Source organism: Ranitomeya imitator, chromosome 1, assembly GCF_032444005.1.
Source record: "Ranitomeya imitator isolate aRanImi1 chromosome 1, aRanImi1.pri, whole genome shotgun sequence".
NCBI classification, from domain to species: domain Eukaryota; kingdom Metazoa; phylum Chordata; class Amphibia; order Anura; family Dendrobatidae; genus Ranitomeya; species Ranitomeya imitator.
In genome coordinates, this window is record NC_091282.1 from 1,103,744,349 (window position 1) to 1,103,757,881 (window position 13,533).

The 13,533-nt window shown below is 44.0% G+C and overlaps 1 protein-coding gene across 4 annotated transcripts in view; it reads right to left on the bottom strand.

Annotated features, from left to right (window-relative positions):
- Nucleotides 1–13,533, bottom strand: part of ACSL1 (acyl-CoA synthetase long chain family member 1) — a 106,601-nt gene that overhangs the window by 85,562 nt on the left and 7,506 nt on the right. Inside the window, exon 1 of one of the 4 annotated variants that reach the window (XM_069744315.1) lies at nt 11,858–11,948. The exons of 2 other annotated variants lie outside the window; for them this stretch is intronic. The gene's annotated coding sequence lies outside the window, so the exon portion shown is untranslated. Of the gene's footprint in view, nt 1–791; nt 993–11,857; nt 11,949–13,533 lie in introns of those variants that run through there. One more of the 4 variants, XM_069744316.1, reaches the window with a different exon arrangement.

Consider the following 13,533-nt stretch of genomic DNA (forward strand, 5'->3'; position numbering starts at 1 on the left):
AATTGAAAACAAAAAAAATATAAAATATATATTTTTTTATTATTACACACAAAGAAATGTTATGCAGGATATACACATTAGAGTTCGAGATTGACACAATACGGTCAAGTTCAAATGCAAGATTAGCTCCTGATATTATTCATCTGACACCATTATTGGTTTTCTGTCCACAATAAAATAAGATTAAAACAACATAACCGAGAATGTAATAGCTCCATCATATGTAATTTTTGACATTACACTACCCCCTCCTGGACAACTTCAGAATGTGCAAAAAACGATTATTATGCCAAAGCATTGTAAACAGTCACTGCATCCATAACAACCAGGTAGAGTTGTGACCTGGATGGGCCAGACTGCACTGCCATATGGGGCTAACAATGACTGCCCTTATTTCACCACAACAATGAAAAAAGAAATTCAGCTGTCCCAACAATGGAACTAAAATGGAAAAATAAGCATCAGCCAAAATGTAGTGCCAAAATACAAGTGTTGGCTAACAGTAAATGAGCTGATCCAATAAATATTAAGTGGATTTTTGACCCCTTTTCTCACAACTTTGAATGCATTGTATGGCAGCCCCGTTACCGCCCCAGGGATGAATAATCCAGGCAGGTTCCCTCTAGGATGTAAATAAGAGAATACAGGGAGCACAATAACAATCCCTTTCTAAAAGAGAAGGATCAGGAAATGTTAAAATGCCGGCACCCTCATATCTGAAGGCCGTGAGTGAACCCTCCCAAGAAACAAGCTGGAAGTGTATGGAATCCTACAGGCCATGGAGGACTCACCGTGCGCTCAGCTCCGGCTTGTACAACCTGCACTTGTCATCTGTCGCCCCAGCTGTGACCAAGGACTCAGGACAGAAGTCACATGCAGGGACCGGCTACATAATGCTAGTAGGCAAAAGGTAACCGAGAGGGCAGCAGCCAATGACAGCGGGATCTGCAGAGAGTCACCCCACATGCAGAGGGTGGCATCCCTGACACAATGGTGCGAAGACTGCCCAGAAGAAAGGGACAGCTGGCAGAGACAGACAGCCATTCAACAACTGGAGCTTTCCACTGGCAGAGGTTAACCCTTTCCTATCACGGTAGAGGTCAGCTGTTCTGCAGGAAGGAGCGTGCACTTAACACCACCACATATCAGCCTAGAGGGTCAGAAGGTATGATCCCCGGTAGCAAAGGGTTGATCCGTCCAAAATTAAAGTTTTACAGCCCAATTCCTCAAAGTCCTATCCGCACACATTATATGTGAGAACGGATTTAACACTTTGTGGCCTGCAGTACATAATTACCACATTCCTCACTCCATACTACAATGTTGTTATCTTCCCTGTACACGTGAAGGTCATCGTCAGTGAAAATTACCTGGAAGTCCTACTCATTCTCTAAAACACCAAAACAAGGAGAGTTCACCTTAGAAAGGACAAAACCATTTTCTCATAAGGCTACTTTCACACTTGCGTCGTTTGCGGTCAGTCGCAATCCATCGTGCAAATGTGCCCGCAGGATGCGTTTTTTTCCCATAGACTTATATTGCCGACGGACCGCGACGTATTGCCATACGTCGTGCACTGGATGAGTCGTGTTTTGGCGACCGTCGGCACGAAAAAAAACGTTTAAGGGAAAGTTTTTTCGTACGTCGGGTCTGCCATTTCCTGGGACTTTACAATGGGCAGCAGATGCGTTGAAAAACTGCATCCGCTGCCCACGTTGTGCCAAATTTTTACAACGCGTGTCGGTACATCGCGCCGACGCTTAGCGACGGACCCGTACAAACACAAGTGTGAAAGTAGCCTAAGAAAATGCACAAGGAAAACGTTTGCTTACAAAAAGTCTGCATTATACATTGCCGGCAAAGGGAATAACATTTTTAGAAGTTTCATACACCCTGCAAAAATTATCTGCAGTGCAAAGTGACAGGCGCTGTATATCTGGGAGCGGCAGCATGTTCAGGCCCCATACACAGTAGATAGCGGTCTGGCAAACAGGTTTTCTGCCAACAGCCATTTCCAGCTTCCCCCATAGGCAGTAACACCCGGTCGCAGAAGCCATACTGATGAATACCTAATCAAAGAACCACATGAAGAATAAGATTGTTTGAGTAGTAATTAAAACAACTATAAGTTACAATTACGGTGTGTAAAAGCGTAACAGTGCATTGCACACGCATGTCATACGGATGCTAGGGGAGGACACTCGCCCTACTTTCCTGGATCGATATTGGAGCTATTTTTTTTTTCCTGTAACGCAGATGAGAGCGAGCCCTTCCAAGCTTCTAGTGTCAGCTGTCATGGCAGTTCTGGCATTCTAGCCATAACAAGCTGCTCAGAATTATTTTTTAATCATCATTATAGCGCCATTTATTCCATGGTGCTTTACATGCGAGATCAGCTATATAGGCCTCAGGCTATGTGCACACGTCAGGATTTCTGGCAGAAATTTTCCTGACAAAAACCTGACATTTCTGCCAGAAATCCGCATGTGTTTTTTCCCCAAATGCATAGAATAGCGGGAAAAACACAGAAAATCCGCAAAATTAATGAACATGCTGCTTTTTTTGCAGAAAAAAAACGCATCATATGCACAAAAATTGCAGAATGCATTCTAAATGATAGGATGCATGTCTGCAGTTTCTAATGCGGTTTTATCGTGTTTTTATTGCGAAAAAAAACTGAACGTGTGCACATACCCTCACAGTACCTTTAATAGTAAACCAGACACACCAACGTATTTCTAATAGCAGACAATGGTACCAAGTTGGCAGATTGCCCCTCACAGTGGCGTCACAGGAAGCCTAAAGTCCCAATAGCGTAGGGGGAATTTAATTCACAACACAGAGGGAATAACTCCCATCTCCTGATCAGGCTGCACTCACCCCACTGGGAAAAGAACAAGGGAATATATTGTCTGCTCCACACACTTCAGAAAATAAGCCATTTGTTCCGGCTTTGTGGAGAACTGACAAAATGTAAAAGGGCCACTCGCCACTTATTCATCTACCCTTCCCACATGTGCAAACACACAAGTCTGGATCAAAGTTATGCAGAGATCCGATTCACAGACCCCACATGAGTAATAGTTTAAAAGCCTTAACCCACGTTCCACAGGGCACATTTTCTCAACATGCTGTTAAAAAAAATATATATATATTATATTATATATAAAACAAATGCCCAAGTGAGCAAAACTGCATCATCAGTACAGGCAGGGCAAATACATGACAGTTATTACCCCAAGGACCTGTGCACATTGAGAAATATACGAGGGAAAATTATATAATATATACTGGTGTATAAGCAGATAGGCAGAGTTTTTCAGCACGTGTTTCTGAAAAAGCATGAATACCAGGCTTCTCTCCACAGGTGTTCAATGGGATATAGATCCAGACTCACTGCTGGGCACTTCAGAACTCTCCAGCCCTTTGTTTCCATCCATTTCTGGGTGCTTTTTGTAGTTTGGCACCATTGTCCTACTGGAAGACCCATGACCAGGACAGAAACCCAGCTTTCTGATACTGGGCACTACATTGCAACCCAAAATCCTTTGGTAATCTTCAGATGATATGATGCCTTGCTTACAGTCAAGGCACCCAGAGGAAGCAGGACAACCCCAAAAGATCTTTAAACCTCTACCTTATTTGACTGTAGGTACTGTGTTCTTTTCTTTGATAAAACACAAACAGCTACTGTTTACTGAAACCAGAATGAGGCCTACAAACAACTCCATCTTGGTTACATCTGTCCACAAGACACCTTCCCAGACGGATTGTCACAGGGTTACCACGACTTTCAGCGCAGAAGCATTCACTTTCGTTTTAAATGGTGCAGTACAGGGGTTAATCAGCCATGTTGGAAGCTCTGTGAGTCTGGGCTTTCAGCAGAGCATGGTTAGCCACTCCTATTCACCTACAGTCATGGCCAAAAGTATTGACACCCCTGCAATTCTGTCAGATAATACTCATTTTCTTCCTGAAAATGATTGCAAACACAAATTATTTGGTATTATCTTCATTTAATTTGTCTTAAATGAAGAAACACAAGAATTGTCGTAAAGCCAAATTGGATATAATTCCACACCAAACAAAAAAGGGGGTGGACAAAAGTATTGGCACTGTTCGAAAAATCATGTGATGCTTCTCTAATTTGTGTAATTAAAAGAACCTGTAACTTACCTGTGGCACCTAACAGGTGTTGGCAATAACTAAATCACACTTGCAGCCAGTTGACATGGATTAAAGTTGACTCAACCTCTGTCCTGTGTCCTTGTGTGTACCACATTGAGCATGGAGAAAAGAAAGAAGACCAAAGAACTGTCTGAGGACTTGAGAAACCAAATTGTGAGGAAGCATGAGCAATCTCAAGGCTACAAGTCCATCTCCAAAGACCTGAATGTTCCTGTGTCTACCGTGCGCAGTGTCAAGAAGTTTAAAGTCCATGGCACTGTGGCTAACCTCCCTAGATGTGGACGGAAAAGAAAAATTGACAAGAGATTTCAACGCAAGATGTTGGATAAAGAACCTCAACTAACATCCAAACAAGTTCAAGCTTCCCTACAGTCCGAGGGTACAACAGCGTCAACCCGTACTATCCGTTGGCGTCTGAATGAAAAGGGACTATGGTAGGAGACCCAGGAAGACCCCACTTCTTACCCCGAGACATAAAGACAGGCTGGAGTTTGCCAAAACTTACCTGAAGAAGCCTAAAACATTTTGGAAGAATGTTCTCTGGTCAGATGAGACAAAAGTAGAGCTTTTTGGGCAAAGGCATCGACAGAGTTTACAGGAGAGAAAAAAAAAAAAAAAGAGGCATTCAAAGAAAAGAACACAGTCCCTACAGTCAAACATGGCGGAGGTTCCCTGATGTTTTGGGGTTGATTTCCTGCCTCTGGCACTGGACTGCTTGACCGTGTGCATAGCATTATGAAGTCTGAAGACTACCAAGAAATTTTGCAGCATAATGTAGGGCCCAGTGTGAGAAAGCTGGGTCTCCCTCAGAAGTCATGGGTCTTCCAGCAGGCCAATGACCCAAAACACACTTCAAAAAGCACTAGAAAATGGTTTGAGAGAAAGCATTGGAGACTACGGTGGCCAGCAATGAGTCCAGACCTGAATCCCATAGAACACCTGTGGAGAGATCTAAAAATGGCAGTTTGGAGAAGGCAGCCTTCAAATATCAGGGACCTGGAGCAGTTTGCCAAAGAAGAATGGTCTAAAATTCCAGCAGAGCATTGTAAGAAACTCAATGATGGTTACTGGAAGCGGTTGGTCGCAGTTATTTTGGCTAAAGGTTGTGCAACCAAGTATTAGGCTGAGGGTGCCAATACTTTTGTCTGGCCCATTTTTGGAGTTGTGTGAAATTATCAATGTTTTGCTTTTTGCTTCATTCTCTTTTAGATTTAATACCAAATAATTTGTGTTTGCAAACATTTTCAGGAAGAAAATATGAGTATTATCTGACAGAATTGCAGGGGTGTCAATACTTTTGGCCACGACTGTATATAATCTGGGTCCTGACAAACACATAGATAGCTTAAGTAGCATGGCTGGGACGACATAAGTTAGTGGTTATATGAGGAGTTTGGTGGATTTATCTGTGACTGTTGCTTGGGTAAGTAAGTGTGATAATTCACTTTCCTCCTCTAACTTAGGTTTCGCCCTATCCTCCACTCCCCAATGCATTCATTTGTTATATGCGAGTGAATATTTGCATGCCTGGCATTTTCAGTTTAACATGTTCGTGTTGCCTTGTTCATTTGGTTGGTGTACTATGGTGCACGGCTGCTCCCCTCTTTCCTGGGTGGGAGAAGGCATCTTCACCTTCAGACGTAATTCTGGAAATAGGGCGAGCTAGTGCACCCCCTATTGTTAGCGACAGGGAAGGGCCCCTGATCCTGGGGCACCCTACAGCAGAGTTGTGACATGGATTTTGGCAAATTGCAGACTAGCCTTATGTCTTTGTCGACATTCAAAGGTCAATGGATAGTTTGCGCTGACCCTGATAAACATCCAGCCTGCAGGAAGGCTTGAGTTTTTTGGGAACTTTATTGGGGCTGCTTATCCACCATCTGGACTATCCTGTTTTGCAACCTTGTATCAATTTTTCTCTACCATTCACATCCACGGAGATTAGCTAAAGTGCCATAAGGGTACCGTCACACAGTGAAATTTTGATCGCTACGACGGCACGATTCGTGACGTTCGAGCGATATATCTGTGACGTTCGAGCGATATCGCAATGTCTGACACGCTCCTGCGATCAGGGACCCCGCTGAGAATCGTACGTCGTAGCAGATCGTTTGAAACTTTCTTTCGTCGTCTAGTGTCCCGCTGTGGCGGCATGATCGCATGGTGTAACATATATCGTATACGATGTGCGCATAGTAACCAACGGCTTCTACATCGCACATACGTCATGAAATTATCGCTCCAGCGTCGTACATTGCAAAGTGTGACAGCAGTCTACGACGCTGGAGCGATATTGTTACGACGCTGGAGCGTCACGGATCGTACCGTTGTAGCGATCAAAATTTCACTGTGTGACGGTACCTTAAGTTGTAAACTTCTTGTTTATGTTGAGCTCCTTGGACAAAAGAAATGTCTAGATCTCTAGAGATCTCAGATTGTTGATATTGTTCAACAATTATGGTTCTCAAGTCCTCAGCCAGTTCCCTTCTCCTCTCTGTTCTCCATTAGTGTGGTACACACAGACAAATGCAAAGATTGAGTCAAAGATTGTCCAAACTTGTTAAGGTATGTGCACACATCAGAATTTCTTGCAGGAATTTTCCTGACAAAAAGTGGACATTTCTGCCAGAAATCCGCCTGCGTTTTTTTTTCCCCGTTTGACGTTTTTTTTCCCCAAATGCATAGAATAGCAGGAAAGACGCAGAAAATCCGCAAAACTAATGCACATGCTGCTTTTTTACCGCGATGCGTTTTTTTTTTTTCGCTGAAAAAAAAAAACGCATCATGTGCACAAAACATGCAGAATGCATTCTAAATGATAGGATGCATAATGTATGCATTGTTAATGAGTTTTTATCGCGAACAAACCTGAGCGGGTACACATAGAATATAATATAACAGTAAGGCTAACAGGTGAGTTTGAACGAGCATCACATGCTTAAAACAAAGTGGTCTACCCATAATTACGGAAAGGTGCCAACAATTACTTCCAGTACATTTTTGGGGTTGTGTGTGAAATTAGGTCCGATTTGCCCTTTACTTTTTTTTTTGTGCTGTTACAATACACAGCTATATAATCGTCTAAGGGTCACCTCCGTCTGTTTGTCACGGAAATCCCGCGTCGCTAATGGTCACGACCAATCAGGGACGGGCACAGTCCAGCCGTGAATTTGCCCTTCCCTACTCCCCTCCAGTCAGCGCCCCCTCCAGTCAGCGCCTCTCCCTACTCCCCAGTCAGTGCCCCCATAGCGTTTTAGCAGTCCGTTAAAATGACTGCGTTACATCGCGGCATAACGCAGTGTCACGCAGTCCGTTAATGCTGCTATTGACCTTGTGTGAACAACTTTTTACTATTGATGCTGCTTATGCAGCATCAATAGTAAAAAGATCTAATGTTAAAAATTATTATATTTTCACCTTCCGGCGCCTTTACCACTCCTCCCGATGCTCTGGTCTCAAGAATGTAGAATGTATTGCGGCAATAACCGGAGATAATGTAGCCGCCTCGCGAGACAGTTACATCACGTGTTATTGCCGCAATGCATTCTTGGGACCAAAGCGTCGCGAGGAGCATCGCTAAACACCTGGGCTTGATCCGGGGGCCGCCAGAAGGCAAGTATGTAACCATTTTAATTTTTTTTTTTTTTTTAACAGGGATATGGTGCCCACATTGCTATATACTGCGTGGCCTGTGCTATATACTACTATACATATTCTAGAATACTCGATGCGTTAGAATCGGGCCACCATCTAGTAAAGGAAATAAGTGCATTACACATGTCTTGCTATTGCAATATTTTCCTGGGAGAAATACTTCATTTTCTGGAACAATTTCAAGAGTGCCAACACTGTCACACATTACCATATATGAGCACATGGCAGTGGTGTACTGCACTCACAGGGGCCTGTTGCTGCCCCTCCAGACACAGTTGGACAATGATAGAGGACACACCTTCCTCCCTCCATCATTCTCCCTCTGCTGCCCCTAGTGCAGCGAGCCTGAAATTACAGCATGTCCACTGTGTAGAGCTGCAGAAGACTGAGGAAACAAGAGCAGTGGGGAGTCGGAGAGGTAAGAAATGTATTTTTGTAAATCAGTTCATTGTGAGGCTCACCATACGATATGGGACTGCTAGTTATATATTATATGGAACTGCCATGTGGGGGGCCATTATACAGTGTGGATGTTTGTATGGTGTCCATCATACTATATGGAAGGTTATGTCAGGGCCATCATATTGTGCGGAGGGCTGTGTTGGTGTCACCATACTTTAGCCGGTGGTACTGTAAGGTCATCATACAGTGCGTGTTAGGGTACTATCTAAGAAATCACCATGTGGTTATCACTGTTTAGGTGGCACTTTTGTTGGCATCATACTTTATTGGGGCAATGAGAGGGGAATCTAGGAGCTTCAATATGAGAAACTACTCTGCAAGGGCTGCAGAGTAGAGAGTTGTGCTTTACTGTGCCTCACTAAATAGTGTGTGTAATGCGGGCTCCATTATTTCTATGTACGCCTCGGGTGCATATAGGGCGGGTGGAGAATCCCACCTTACATCTTGTAGACACGAATAATATAAAAAAAAAAATAAATAAATAATAAAAAAAAAAAAAACACAAAGGAAACCTGAGGAGCAGTTTAAACATTAATAAAGTGCCGACAGTGGTTTTGCATGATCAAAACTGATGACGTTCAAATAAAGTTTGTCTACCACTGTGGTGCCTGGCTGTACATCCAGAAAAAAATAGCCATGCAATGGCATTTAATAAATTTATAAAATATTTATATACTCCTTAGGCCGGCGCCACACTCAGCGTATGAAAATACGGTCCGTTATTTACGGCCGTAATACGCAGAAAAGTCCCCAAAATAGTGGTCCGTATCTCATCCGTAGGCAGGGTGTGTCTTGTGCATGGCATCCTCTGTATGTAATCTGTATGGCATTCGTACTGCGAGATTTTCTCGCAGGCTTGCAATACGGACATACAATGGATCCATGGGCTCAAATAATTGTAAAAACATATATACTGAGAATATATAGATATAGATTATATATAATCATACAGCGCTAGATAGCAGAAAAGCCAGTAATTCAATTGCCGGCTTTTCTTATCTCCTTCTGAAACCCAACATGATATGAGACATGGTATCTCATATCCCTTCTTTTATTACATATTTCTCTTTAGTAATGGAAGAAGTGTCTGTTTATTTTAATAGCTAGAGCAACCAAATTTAAGGGTTAAATCACAGAAAAAAAAATTGGCATGGGCTCCCGTGCAATTTTCTCCGCCAGAGTGGTAAAGCCAGTGACTGAGGGCAGATATTAATAGCCTGGAGAGGGTGACGGTTATTGAACGCACACCGCGATCTCCACCGGAGAGTCAGGGACCGCCAGGAGGGTAAGTATATTCACCTGTCCCCCGTTCCAGCGCTGCGTGCGGCTCCGTCTCCCGGGTCCTCTGCTGTGACGTTCACAGTTTAGAGGGCGCGATGACGCGCTTAATGCGCGCCGGCGCCGCCCTCTGACTGACCAGTCACAGGCAGAGGAGCCGGAGTGTGTCTTCAAGAAAATGGCACCGGAAAGCGTGAACTGCACAGGCGCCGATTCCGGCAGCAGGAGGACGAAGAAAGTGGTAAGTATCAAGTAAGTAACAAATTGCTGTGGCATGAAGCTGTGGCACTTCATGCCACAGCAATTTGTTATTTACGCCACCTGATTCCTTTCCGCCGCCATTTTCCGGCAGCAGGACCAAGAATCGGCGCCTGCGCAGTCCGCGCTTTCCGGCGCCATTTTCTTGAAGACACACTGCAGTGTGTCTTCAAGAAAATGGCGCCGGAAAGCGCGGACTGCGCAGGCGCCGACTCCGCCAGCAGGAGGACCAAGAAAATGGCGGCGGAAAGGAATCAGGTGGCGCAAGTAACAAATTGCTGTGGCATGAGGCTGTGGCACTTCATGCCACAGCTATTTGTTACTTACGCCACCTGATTCGGGGCATATACTATGGAGCATCTTATGGGGCATATGAATGGGAGCAGCAAATTAAAGAACGGTGCCGCAGGATGGGAGCAGCACATGACAGGATGGAGACCATATATCAATATAAATGCTCGCCACCCGGGCGTAGAACGGGTTCAATAGCTAGTACATACATACATACATACACCGTATATACGCCGAGATTGTCAGCCCAAAATTTTGGGCTGAAAGTGCCCCTCTCGGCTTCTACTCGAGTCACGGTGGGCGGCGGGTGAGGGGGAGAGGGCGCTGAGGCATACTTACCTAGTCCCGGCGGTCCTGACGCTCCCTCTGCCCGTCACACGGTCTTCGGTGCTGCAGCTCTTCCCCTGTTCAGCAGTCACGTGTGACCGCTGATTAGAGAAATGAATATGCGGCTCCACCTCCCATAGGGGTGGAGCTGCATATGCATTTCTCTAATCAGCGGTGTCGGTGACCGCTGATAGAGGAAGAGGCTGCGGCACCGAAGACCGTGTGACAGGCAGAGGGAGCGGGACGCCGGGAGCAGGTAAGTATTTTATATTCACTTGTCCGCGTTCCACCCGCCGGGCGCCGCTCTGTCTTCGCGTCCTCTTGCTCTGACTGTTCAGGTCAGAGGGCGCATATAGTGTGCACGGCGCCCTCTGCCTGATCAGTCAGTGCGGAGAGACGCCGGGAGCTGCAAGCAAGAGAGGCGAGTATGGCTTTTTTTATTTTATTGCAGCAGTAATGGCACAGCTTTATATGGCACAGCTATGGGGCAATAATGAACGGTGCAGAGCACTATATGGCACAGCTATGGGGCCATAATGAACAGTATGGAGCATCTATTTTTATTTTTGAAATTCACCGGTAGCTGCTGCATTTTCCACCATAGGCTTATACTCGAGTCAATAAGTTTTCCCAGTTTTTTGTGGCAAAATTAGGGGGGGGGGGGGGGGTCGGCTTATACTCGAGTATATACGGTACATATTATATATTTTACATACACACCCCTATACTAATGTAAACATTTATTTTAGCTATTCTAAATGTCAGCGTGATTTTACTGTACACCGCACTGAACTGCCGGCTTTTCTATAGAACATCGCTGCGTATTTCTCGCAAGTCACACTGTTGGACCGTGTGTAATACGTATTTTTCTCGCCCCCATAGACTTTCATTGGCATATTTTTTGCACAATACGGTGACAAACGCAGCATGCTGTGATTTTCTACGGCCGTAGAAGACCGTATAATACGGCTCAGTAAAACACGGCAGATAGGAGCTGGGCCATAGAGAATCATTGTACCGTATGCAATCCGTATTTTCTGCGCCTCTCATACGTCCATATAACTCGCTAGTGTGACGCTGGCCTTAGAGTCTCAAAGAACCAGTGAGGAAAGAGGGGGATTTAATGTGATTATATGGGTGCTCCCAAACAGTCATGCACATAAGGCCATTTAGAAGTATCGCAGTCTCCAGTGACAATTTGAAAGGTTCTCAATGCTAAACCAGGGGGCACACGATAGTCTCTGTACACCAGTTGACGCCGCTTAAGAATGTTATGGTTGAATTGCAAAGAACGGTACAACTTCACCCTCTTTTCTAGTGCTGGCCACCATCCAGTTGTCCCCAAAAATCTTCATGCAGGACCAGTGAGCAACTTCCTAGAATCTGGAGTAGGACGTACCTTGAATTCTTAGAATCCCAGATTACCAGAACATGCAGCACAGTGTTTTGATCTGAAGACCTCAGAGGGCAGAGCTTCCCATAAGACAGTGAAGTGAACGCCAGGTCTTTATATATCCTTCCAGCGTCCTCAATGACCTTTGAAGTTGCCATAGTCATTTGTTCAGATATAGCTACTTCCGTATACTGTCAGAATATACCATTGCCTGCTGAGCGGTAGATAACTTGCTGGGGATTCCTTTGGAAGGCCTCCTTATGAACTGAGAAGTACTGTGGATATTTTGCCTGTCCGTTAATGCTGCCAAGGCTATGTTCACACTTCCGTTTGAACTTTCCATTAGTCTGTTATGGCCTATCTGAGGCAAAACAGAGGCCGAGGGACCCCTTTCATTGTGGGGGTCTGTCTCCCCCCCCCCTTCTTGACAAAACTGAAAATTATTCAAGTATGGACAGCTTCCTTCTGTTCCAAAACTGGAGACAAACCAGAACTTATAATGTCCAATGTGGTTTCACAGCTTATGTTCCTCAAAACAGAACAGGGAAATTGAGTGTCAGCACAGAAGTATCAATGGAGACCAAAAGGCAAACAATAGTCAAAAAAAAAAAAAAAAAAACCTGATAGTCCAAATGGATTTTCATCACAAGAAGCAGAAGAGGGGAAAAAAAAAAAAAACATTTTTACATCCTACGGTCTGTCTAGCAGTGTTTATTAAAAACAGAAATTTTTTTTTTTAATTTTTTACAATTTGTCCTCTTTTTGTTTACACATTGTATCAGTTTTGAGTTCAGCATTTCTTTGGGGTTTTATTTTCTCCTTTTTTGCATTCATATCTGTACAAGTGGGGCAAGTACATAAAGAGGCTGTATTTAAAAAGCGTAATCATTTATTTGCAATTTATTTATATAAGAAGCTTTGCAATATATCAGAAATTTGTTTCTCTTTTCCAGAACAGATTCATTTTCAGTTCTGGGGTATAATCTCTATTCAGTGAAGAGATTAGATTATGTTTAATTGTATTTTTGCAGTATTTTTTTTTCTGCAAGGCAAAAACCTGCTCTTGGCAGTAAAGAAGCTGATTAAACAAAAACAAAAAAAAAAAAAAAAAAAAAAAAAGATTTTGCGGCATTTTTTTTTTTTTAATTGCCTCTTGTTCATGCTGATAACTTTAGGCTATGTGCACGTCTGGAATTGCCACGGCAATTCTGCAACTGTGCGGCAGGTAAAACGCATGCGGAATTGGCATGTGTTTTCCTAGTAAACGCTAGCGTTTTACAAGCGTTTTTAGCTTGCAGAGTGCTGGCGTTTTCCAAGCGGTCTGTGGCATCCTTTGGAAAACTGATTGACAGGTTGGTCACACTTGTCAAACACAGTGTTTGACAAGTGTGACCAACTTTTTACTATTGATGCTGCCTATGCAGCATCAATACTAAAAAGATCTAATGTTAAAAATAATTAAAAAAAATAAATAGTTATATTCTCACCTTCCGGCGTCCCCGGCAGTCTTCCCGCTCCTCGCGATGCTTCCGTTCCCAATAATGCCTAGCAGCAATGACCTCAGATGATGCAGAGGTCTCGCGAGACCGCACATCATCACAGGTCATTGCTGCAAAGCATCACTGGGAACGGAAGCATTGTGAGGAGCGGGAAAGCCAGAAGGTGAGAATATCACAATTTAT